Genomic DNA, 11,673 nt, shown 5'->3' on the forward strand with positions numbered 1-11,673 from the left:
TGGAGCAGATTCTTCTTAAAGCATCTTAGGTGTTGTTTGGCCATCTTCTCCAGAGTTTAAAGAGAGCTGAAAACCCTTTCAACTTATTTCAACCTTTCCAGTGATCACTAGTGCTGAAATCATTACTAAGCTGATGATGTAAGGGGCTGAACCTGAGGTGTTTTGGGAGGGTCTTCTGGTGAAAGAAAATGCAGAAGGGGCAGTAGTGGCCACCCACTCCAATCACTAAGAACTGGACTAGCTGGTGGAACCTCCGAACAGCATCACTCAACCATTTCCCCCCACCCTCAGGCAGGATGTACATCTGATTGAATGCACCCCTGGAGGCTAGGATTTTCCTGATCTTGGACACCAAACTGGGTGGGGGTGCAGCAAGGGGGAAAGGGACTGCTGTGCTAAGCTGATGTCCACTGGGCCTTCCCATTGCAAGTTGGGAACAGGCAGAGGACCAAGATTCTGTGGGGAAAGTGTTTTACTTTACTTTCGAGTCACCATTTTGGTAGTTCCCCCTAATTCCTCTCCACGGAAGCTTTCTCATACACAAACTCAGGGCTTGAACCTGGGGAAGTATTGCCTCATGGAGAAGGGTGGTGAATAGGTTTCCCACATTTCTGGTTGTCAGCTCATGCTGCTTCTGTTTTGTAATGTAAGCGGAGTCAGGATGAGCTCTACCCTGACATCTGGTGGTGAGTTGTGGTGGGTTGTGGAAAAGAACTTCAGGGGCTGATCTCATTTGCATAGGCACACCCACCCCACCTAGATGGTCACTTTGGCTGCTGCAGGAGCCCCAGTTTCTCTGTTATTGGGGCAGGAAGAATAAACATGCCAATTGCACTTGTCTCTCCCTCTCCCTCTCCCTCTCCTGTGGAATATCAGAGCTAGTTTTGATTCTATTAGGAGTTTAGTTACTGAGCTGCTGAGCTGAATTCACTTTAGGCTAATGGTGCACCAGCACTGAGGCTCCCCTACTACAAGCTGAAATCACTAAAGAGCTAAAATTAAAAGGTTTGGGTCTGTGGTCACCTATGCAAATTGGTGAGGATTTTTATCAAACCTTCCCCAGGAAGGTGGGGGGTAACTTTTGGGAGGATTTTTTGGGGGAAAGATGTTTCCAAACTGACTCTTTCCTAATAATATACCGGTTAGGTGTTTGGTCATGGCAGTGAAAGTCCAAGGGCAAAAGGTAAAATAGTTTGTACCTTGGGGAAGTTTTAACCTAAGCTGGTAAAAGTAAGCTTAGGAGGTTTTCATGCAGGTCCTCACATCTGTACCCTAGCGTTCAGAGTGGGGAAGAAAACTTGACACCTCCCCATTTCCACCCAGGCTGTGAGGTAAAACTCTGCAGATAAATTTTGAAACTCTGGGGCTGCACTGACCAGGGACAGAGACTTCTGGGTTGTTGGACTTTTGGGACTTTGGGTGACTTTGGGGTTGCTGGACTCAAGAACCAAAGGGAAAGGACACGGCCCAATTTGCTTGGGGTGGGTTTTTGCTCATGGGTTGTGTTATGAATCCTGTTGGTGGTGTTTCCCCAACATAATGCCACATTGTTTCTCTCTGTTATTAAAAGACTTTTGCTACACTCAGACCCTGTGCTTGCGAGAGGGGAAGTATTGCCTCTTAGAGGCGCTCATAGGGGGTGGTATATATTTGTCCCAGGGTACTGGGTGGGGGCTTGAGCCGGTTTTGCATTGTGTTATTGGAATGGAACCCCTAGATACTGAACCCCCACCCTTGTTGCTGCCAACTCTGACAGGCAGAAGGGTTACAGTAATGTTAAGAGGAACCCTGGCCCTCGTGGCTGCTGGCATCACCTGGCAGAAAGTTCCACATGGCACTGAGAGTGTAAACTCCTCCATTCTTCTCTGGTTTGGCAGTAAATACCCTGAGCCACAGAGTGGGGAAATTGTGATATAAACATTCTCATGCCTGCAGGAATTGGGGATGTCTAACCCCACCTCCTAGTGAGTGGAGTGGGGAGCAATTAAATGCAGGTATAAGCCTGGCTCAACATATCTTCTTTCTACCCTCTCCATGTTAGCCTGGCCTAACATCAGGTCCCTCATGATGGCACTGAGAGCATTAAAGCTCTCCAAAGGCAAAGCCTGTGAGCAGTAGAGGAAACAGGGTTGTCTGAACTGTGCAGTCCCAAAAGAATTCCAAGCTTCACTTCATGCTACCACCACTTCAGCCCTGCTGGAGACCTATAAGAAACAACTGTTCTGGTCTGGAATTTCATTACTTTGTAACACGGTATGGGTGGGAGTGGGGAGGCTGTCTTTCATGTGTGACTAAACTAGAATTGGGTTTGCCCCCTGTCTGGGTCATTCACTGCTCTGTGCCTCAGTTTCCCCATGCAATAAGACACTCTGAAGAGGAAGGATTATTGATGCCCCGCAGGGGTCCCATCATTCTCTGGGTTATCTTCCTCCCCCTGTCACCCCTGAAGTCACACCACAGAGGAGAGGGGTACGTGGCACAGGGTCATTTGACTCACCACAGCCCTTGCATAGCCTCCTCGGAATTGGTCAAAACTCTCCTGGAAAATGGGGTTTTGTAAACAATTTTTGTGGGGGAAATTGTCACTTTTGACAACTTCCAAACAAGCTTGTGGTGAAATGGATTCTTTTTTTTGCTTTCCAAAAACCTAAAGCAAAAAATTCAGATTATTCTGGAGGACGGTGTGATGCTCTGTACCACAGGGGAACACCCTGCACCCCCATGTTCATCCTTATAATATGATTGTGTGATATCCAATGCAAAGTTTGTCATATCAGGTGTCTTCAGAAGGCTCATGATGCACTGAGCATTGTTGTTACAGTGATGTTATAGGTTGTAATTTCATGGGTATATAGTTATGAAGCTGAAAATGTGTCCTCATGGCTTAAAACAAGCTCATCAGGATATGTATGGGACAAACCCAGCCCAGCCTCACAGGAACAAAGGATGCTGGTCTAGGCAACAACAAAGGATCTGTTGGACTCTCGAGTGAGTCACCCCACCTCCCTTGGTCAGTTTGGGACTACAGTGAGGTAATGCTCACCCCGATAAAGCATCATAGACTCTTGCTGGCGCTCCCTCCGTCTCCAGTCAGCCCCTGGCTGTGCTGGGATCTGGACTATAAGACCTGGTATTTAGCAGTTCTGCCCACCTCCCCTGGATTGCCTCACCCTGCTGCTTTCCCATAGGAGACATTGAGCAATGCCCAGCAGTATGGGCAGGTCTGTGCCCCAGAGACCGGCACAGACAGAGATGGCTGGGGCTGTCCTCCCTCCCCATGGCCTCTGGGTGCTGCGAGGAGCCAACTGGCACCACAGATTGGGGAAAATTCCATCTGTCATAATTCCCACCCTTCCCCCTGCTGAATTGGTATGGCTGGCCCTGGGTCATGTCTTGCTGGGTGGCGGTTGGACTGCAAGGCTGGCTAACAACTACACCCCACTGAAGTGGCGTACCAGTGTAATGGAGAGGAAATTTGAGCTTGTTGATTTTATTCCTTCCTGGTTTCCCAGGTCATTGGGTGTAAATAGGTTGGGATTGAGGGGCATCAGCAAAGCTGTGGGTGGGTGGGAGAGAGGGGGGAGCCCAGGGCTGGGATAGCAGTGGGGAGGTGGGTTAGGATTGACTGGCATTGGCACAGGTCTCTGGGGGGAGCATAGGGCTAGGATAGCAGAGGGCTGCAGGTTGGGATTGAAGGGCCTTGGCAGAGCTGTGTGGGAGGCCAGGGCTGCGGGGACAGGGGACTGTGGGTTGGTATTGAGGCTCATCACCAGAGCTGTGTGTGGCAGGGGTCCCAGGGATTGGATAGTGGGGGTCTAGGGTCAGGTTTGATGGGCATCAGCAGAGCTGAGTGGGGGCTCAGGATATCAATAGAGTGGGTGGTTCTGTGGTCCAGGACTTCATTGAATTCAGCTAAAGCTGGGCCTGCCCAGCACCTCTGAATAGCAGGGCTCAGGAGTCTCAAATTAGGCGCCCAAAACTAGTGGGTGCTTGAAAAATTAGCCTTCAACTGTTCTGTCCCTCAGTTTCCTGTCAGTAAAATGGAGGTGATCATCCCTTCCTCACTCACAAAGTGTGGTGGGGAGAGTTAATTCATCCATCTGTGCATAGCACTCTGAGATCCTTGTGTAGCTCACAGAGCTAGCTTCAAGATATTTTATGTAGCACTACTGTAAGAAAGCTACAGCCTACACCCTGTGAAATATTTAGTTTAAGTAGTTAGCAGGAGGCTTTGAGGTCTACAAGTCTTAGTATAAGTGAGTTACCTGACAGTGGCCCTGAGTTACTGGGGAACTGGGAATATTAAGTTTAGGGGATTTTTGTATAATATGATACCAGCTGTAACAGGGACTTGGGTGGCCGGACAGTTTAGTGGTTAGATTGCCTGGCTCTACGCCCCGTGCTGGGCTGAGTAGTCTCAGTCTTTAAGAGGGAGAGTTAGGGGGATCTGGGCCTCCCTCTCTAGCGGGTCCCAGCCCAGGGCCCTGTACATGTCAACTCCTGAACAGGGGGGTTGGTGTCCTCCCAGTGGGGAGTCAGAATCCACTGCTCTGGGCTACTTCCTACAGTCCGTTCAGTTTGGGGTGTGGGTCCAATCGACCAAGCAGCTTGTTTCCTGCAGGATTCCCTCTGGAGTCCAGGTGGTGCCTTGCTGTGGTCCCAGACTCCTTTGGGTGGGGCAGTCCCAAGATGGTGAGGGTTTGCCTCAAATGTCTCTGGGGTCTGCTCAGTCAGTTACCTCCAGTGCTGAAGGTTCCTTCACAGTCCCCCGTGCTGAGGTGATGCGGGGGAAGGGGGACATGGGGTCACGTGTCCCCACAGATTTCTGCCTTCCATTTAGGAGCCGGTGGATTGAAAGCTGGTGAGAGCTGCCCAGCCCACTTGGGCTCCTGGCTCTGTGCTGTGGGAGCCGGAGTGGTGGCTGGCCCCCTGGTGCTGGCCCCTGCCCACGGAGCCTGGCTGCCATGAGAGGCTCATGGTGCTTGCTCACTGCTGTCCTGGTGTTCCTGGCTCTGCTGCAGCTCCTCAGCCCAAAGACGATGCATGGGGCAGTCTCTTTTCCCCACACTATCCAGAATTATACTTCATCTCTGCCTGCTTTGCTGGGGAACCAGTCCTTACTTCCAGGTGGTTGCCTTGGCTGGTGCTCCATCCATTCAGGTCAAGAGACAGCTAGTTCCTGCCTCTTTGCCAGTAGTCAGCCCTGAACTGAGCGAGGCTCCTTTCTTTTCTCTCCCCTCCAGGCCTGGTATTGGCTGCAGGTATAGCAAGCAGGGCTAGCTGGGTCCAAAGGCTTTCTTTAACTCCTGCTGTGCTGGCTGGCAGTTTTTCTGCTTCATTGCACCAGATAACTTCAAGAATACGAACGAATACCAGCTTTCGGATATTTTAGGATCGGAACATCTACAAAAGTACAACCATAAATTTGCCTTTGCAATCATTGACATATATGATAATAAGTTGAGATCATTAATATACTCCCCTGTAGGATCAGGACACCCCAACATTGTAAGGGTGTGGAAGTCAGTTATGGACAAAGGAGGCCAGATGTTTATATAACTATTCATGGCAGTCACCAGGCCGCATAATAGGCCAAACTGCCATGTAAGCTTTGAGATCTTGCCCATCGAACTTGTTTGATGTGCCAGAGACAGGGTTGTAGGACCCTTGTGGAACACCACCTGTTTCCCACCACTAGGTCTCCATGAGAAAGGAGTGAGTATATGTAAGGGATGGTGCCGGACACGGTCTTAATTTCACATTATAGCTACATTCTCTTTTGGGTTGGAATATTTGTGTTTTTACTAATTATGCTAACAACAGAATGTAAAGCTTTGCTTTGCCAGCATCGTAAACGCTGTTCATGCCGGTGTGCACGGCTAGACACTGAACTTCATTCTGTTGTGCCTGATTCTGTGACGAGAACCTTTTAAACCTCAGAATTTTAATCAGTGACTAATTGGGAATTCTTAAAATTCAATATATAATCAGTAACCACTCAACAAATCTGGCTACAGAGTGGCACCTGAGCATGAATCCTGAGGAGCACTCAGGAGTGTCCTCCCCTCACCTGTGGCTTAGACCCTAGGGCAGGTTAGACTCACCTTTAGGTAAACTGGAGTTAGAATTGTTCTCTGCCAACCACTTTTTCCCAGGCACTGAATCTGCCTCAGTCATGATACTTCCTTTTTCTCTTCTGCTTTTCTCTTTTGGTTCTGGTGTAGTTGGTGACGGTGGTATTCCTTTTGCTGTCTTGCTTGGCCAATTTCACAGTGAGTAGAATAATGGTGTTCCACAGTGTTCCTGTTAACTAGTCAATTTGTTGTTTTGAATCTTGCAAGAAGTGGGGGGGATGTCATGCTGTTTGAAGTTTATACACATGTTAAGGGGGCTTTGTAAGTTGTTTTGTGAAACTAAATTCAAGGTACCCAAAGTTGAAAAAGCAGCAGGATCAGGGGTGGGGACCCACGCTTTGAGGTGGTGGGGGAGCTGATTTTATTTTAGTCACCAATAGGGCACAGTAATTTAGGATCTGTCCAGATCTGTAAGTAGACTGGCAGACTTCAGCACCTGTTCCGATCTGTGAGTAAACTGGCAGAGTTTAGTAAACATCCTGACAAGAGCAAGGCCCTGCAGCTGAGCCAACTCAGTATGCCTATCTGTAGGCCTAGCTTGAAATAAGTAACTTGCCACATTTCTTAATGGGGCGTGATTTCTTAGCCTGGTCTACACTACGAATTTAGGTTGGATTTAGCAGCATTAAATCGAATTAACCCTGCAACCGTCCACACAACGAAGCCATTTTTTTGACTCTTAAAACCGATTTCTGTACTCCTCCCCAACGAGGGGATCAGCACTGAAATCGACATCGCCGTTTCGAATTAGGGTTAGTTTGGATGCAATTCAAAGGTATTGACCTCCGGGAGCTATCCCACAGTGCACCATTGTGACTACTCTGGACAGCACTCTGAACTCAGATGCACTGGCCAGGTGTACAGGAAAAGCCGCAGGAACTTTTAAATGCCATTTCCTGTTTGGCCAGGCGAGCTCATCAGCACCGGTGACCATGCAGTCCCAGAATCAAAAAAGAGCTCCAGCATGGACCGAACGGGAGGTACTGGATCTGATCGCTGTATGGGGAGAGGAATCCGTGCTATCAGAACTACGTTCCAAAAGACGAAATGCCAAAACATTTCAAAAAATCTCCGAGGCCATGAGGGACAGAGGCTACAGCAGGGATGCAACACAGTGTTGCGTGAAACTTAAGGAGCTCAGACAAGCATACCAGAAAACCAAAGAATCAAACGGATGCTCCGGGACAGAGCCCCAGACATGCTGCTTCTACGCTGAGCTGCATGCAATTCTAGTGGGGAATTACTACCCCACCCCTGTCCATGGACTCCGATGATGCCTCTGCCATGCCTGAGGATTTTGTGGGTGGGGAAGATGAGGAGGAGGATGAGCTTGGGGAGAGCACACTGCACTCTCTTCTCCCCGACAGCCAGGATCTTTTTATCACTCTGACTGAAATACCCTCCCAACCCTACGAAGCCGGAGAAGGGAGCTCTGGTGTGTGTACCTTTTAAAATATAATACATGTTATAAAAGCAAGTGTTTTTTAACAATTAAGAAGCCCTGAGGACTTGGAATGCATTCGTGGCCAGTACAGCTACTGGAAAAGTCTGTTAACGTGTCTGGGCATGGAGCAGAAATCCTCCAGGGACATCTCCATGAAGCTCTCCTGGAGGTACTCTAAAAGCCTTTGCAGAAGGTTTCTGGGGAGAGCAGCCTTATTCTGTCCTCCGTGGTAGGACACTTTACCACGCCATGTTAGTAGCAAGTAATCTGGTACCATTGCATGACAAAGCCTGGCAGCGTATGGTCCCGGTGTTTGCTGACATTCAAGCAACAGCCGTTCTTTATCTCTCTGTGTTATCCTCAGGAGAGTGATATTGTTCTTGGTAACCTGGTAGAAATAGGGGAATTTAATTAAGGGAACATTCAGAGGTGCCCATTCCTACTGGGCTGTTTGCCTGTGGCTGAACAGAAATGTTCCCTGCAGTTAGCCACAGGGTGTGTGCGTGGGGGCCATTGGTGCTGAGCTGTTCGTGTTTGGCTAGCAGGGATCTTCCCTGATACCAGCCACATGGTAGGAGGGAGGGGTAAAGCGATCATCCCAGAGAATTGGATGAGGGGGAGGGCTGGTTTGGTTTCTGCTGCTGCATGTTAACAGGAAAACCACAGCACTAAATGGCCAACTCAATGCGCTTTGCTTGGTAGGGGAAAGGAGGGCGCTGCAGTTATGAAGGTTGCAGAAGCCGAAAGACTATGGCTTACCATGGCCGCCTGCAAGCTGAATTCTGTTGCCCAGCCCTGCGTGTGTGATCTCTAACACCAAAGCTGCAGGCACTCAATATAAGATGCAAAATGCGACCTTGTACCAAAATCACATGTGCTATGTAATGTGAATAGTGTTATTCACCATGAAAGAGTATAGCCATTGTTCTGTAAAATGTATCTTTTTAAATACTTCACTCTCTTTTTTTTCCTCCAGCAGCTGCAAATGTTTCAAGCCTCCCTCCTCCATCCCAAAGGCTATCTCAGATAAGGCGGTGAAAAAAACGCATGCGCCATGAAATGTTCTCTGAGCTCATGCAGTCGTCCGGCACTGACAGAGCTCAGCAGAATGTGTGGAGGGACACAATAGCAGAGTACAGGAAAGCAGCCAATGAACGTGAGGAGAGGTAGTGGCAGGAAGATCAGAGGAGGCATGAGGCAACGCTATGGCTACTGCGGGATCAAATGGACATGCTCCGGCGTCTGGTGGAGGTTCATGAATGGCAGCTGGATCACAGTCTGCCGCTGCAGCCCCTGTTTAACCGCCCTCCCTTCTCCCCAAGTTCCATAACCTCCTCACCCAGATGCCCAAGAACGTGGGGTGGGGGAGGCTCCGGGCACCCAACCACTCCACCCCAGTGGACAGCCCAAGCAACAGAAAGATGTCATTCAAGAAGTTTTAAAGTGGCCTTTTCCTTCCCTCCTATCCTCCTCCCACACCCCACCTGGGCTACCTTGTGAGTTATCTCCCTATTTTAATAATCAATTAATAAAGAACCCATGTTTTTTTAAATGATAGAGGCTTTATTTCCTTTGCAAGCAAGCTGTGATCAAAGGTGGGAGGGCGGGTGGCTTACAGGGAATTTAGAGGCAACCAAGGGGGCGGGTTTTCATCAAGGAGAAACAAACAGAAGTGTCACACAGTACCCTGGCCAGTCATGAAACTGGTTTTCAAAGCTTCTCTAATGCGCAGCACTTCCTACTTTGCTCTTCTAACCGCCCTGGTGTCTGGCTGCGCGTATTCAGCAGCCAGGCGATTTGTATCAACCTCCCACCCCACCAGAAATGTCTCCCCCTTACTCTCACAGAGATTGTGGAGCACACAGCAAGCAGCAATAATGGGAATATTGGTTTCGCTGAGTGAGTCAGTAAACTGCGCCAGCAACCCTTTAAATGTCCAAATGCACACTCTATCACCATTCTGCACTTGCTCACCCTATAGTTGAACAGCTCCTGACTACTGTCCAGGCTGCCTGTGTACGGCTTCATGAGCCAGGGCATTAAGGGGTAGGCTGGGTCCCCAAGGCGAACTATAGGCATTTCAACATCCCCAACGGTTATTTTCTGGTCTGGGAAGTAAATCCCTTCCTACAGCCATTTATACAGTTCCTCAAGACGTGAGCGTCATGAACCTTTCCCGGCCATCCCACGTTGATGTCGGTGAAACATCCCTTGTGATCCACCAGTGCTTGCAGCACCATTGAAAAGTACCCCTTGCAGTTTATGTTTATGTACTGGCTGCCCTGGTGGTCCAGTCCCAAAATAGGGACATGCGTTCCGTCTATTGCCCCACCACAGTTAGGGAAACCCATTGTAGCAAAGCCATCCACTATGACCTGCACATTTGCCAGAGTCACTACCCTTGATAGCAGCAGCTCAATGATTGTGTTGGCTACTTGCATCACAGCAACCCCCACAGTAGATTTGCTCCCTCCAAATTGATTACCGACTGACCGGTAGCTGTCTGGTGTTGCGACTCGCTTGTGAACTGTGAGGGCTGCTCTCATCTTGGTATTCTTGTGCTTCAGGGCAGGGGAAAGCAAGTCACAAAGTTCCATGAAAGTGCCCTTATGCATGCGAAAGTTTCGGAGCCACTGGGAATCATCCCAGACCCGCAACACTATGTGGTCCCACCACTCTGTGCTTGTTTCCTGGGCCCAGAATTGGCGTTCCACAGCATGAGCCTGCCCCAGTAACACCATGATCTCCAAATTGCTGGGGACCACAGTTTTAGAGAAAACTGTGTTCATGTCCTCATCACCGCACTGCCGTCGCCTCCTTGCCTTGTTTTTCAGGTGCTGGTTCTGCATAAACTGCACAATAATGCGCAAGGTGTTTACAATGGTCATAACTGCTGCGGTGAGCCAAACGGGCTCCATGCTTGCTGTGCTATGGCGTCTGCTCGGGCAATCCAGGGAAAAGGGCATGAAACGATTGTCTGCCGTTGCTCTGATGGAGGGAGCGGCGACCGACAACATGGCTTACAGGATTGGCTTACAGGGAATTAAAATGAACAAAAGGGGTGACATTGCATCAAGGAGAAACAGAATGGCCCCCTCAAGTGTAAGTGCCAGGCCGAGTTGATAGCAGCAAGGGCCAGGTTCAGTACACAGGGGTTCCCTCTCATCAAAGCAAATGCAAAACTGGCTCGAGCCCGCACCCAGTGACCTGGGAAAATCTTACACACACCCCTCGGCACCTCAAAGAGGCAATACTTCCCCTCTCGCAAGCACAGAGTCTCGGTGTAGCAAAGAATCTTTAATAACACGAGGTAAATGACATCAGCATTAAATTGGGGAAACGCTACAACTAGGGTTCATCAACCAAACCATGAGCAAAGACCTACCCCAGCAAATTGGGCCATGTCCTTTCCCTTGGGTTCTTGAGTCCCACAACCCAAACGTCTCTTGAGTCCAGCAATCCAAAAATCACCCAAAGTCCAAAAAGTCCAACAACCCAAAAGTCCAGCCCCAGAGTTCAAAAGTTCATCTGCAGAGTGTTACTTCCCAGTCTGGGTGAAAAATGTGCATGTGTGGGGGGGAAGAGGTAAGGGGGCACCTTACGTGATCTGAAGCTGACTGCCCCACAGCTCCATAGGGCTTCACTCCAATCCGCTCCACAAGCCGTCCCACAAAGCGCTCTGCTCAGCGTCCCACAAGCAGCTCCCACCTTCCCAGGAACTGCTCCACCAGGCAGTCCACAAACAGCTCCCCAACTACTTAACACAGTGCTCAGTGATTTCAGCGCTTAGTAATTTTAGCTCTTTAGTGATTTCAGCTTGTAGTAGTGGGAGCCTTAATGCACTATAAGGCCAAAGTGAATTCAGCTCAGCACCTGTAGCTAGACTCCTAATAGACCCAAAATTAGCTCTGATATTCCACAGTGGAGAGAGACAGAGGTGCAATTGATGTTTCAGGGCCCCCCCCCCAGTACTAATACCTGTCTCCAAACTCTCTCCATTCACAGAGTTTTGGAACCCATGTCCCTTGCCTAGCGAGTGCTACACAGTTGATGGTGAGTCCCTCTATCATAACAAAAGGCCAAGTACAGTTCCAC

The sequence above is a fragment of the Caretta caretta genome, chromosome 6 (genome assembly GCF_965140235.1).
Source record: "Caretta caretta isolate rCarCar2 chromosome 6, rCarCar1.hap1, whole genome shotgun sequence".
Lineage (NCBI taxonomy): Eukaryota > Metazoa > Chordata > Testudines > Cheloniidae > Caretta > Caretta caretta.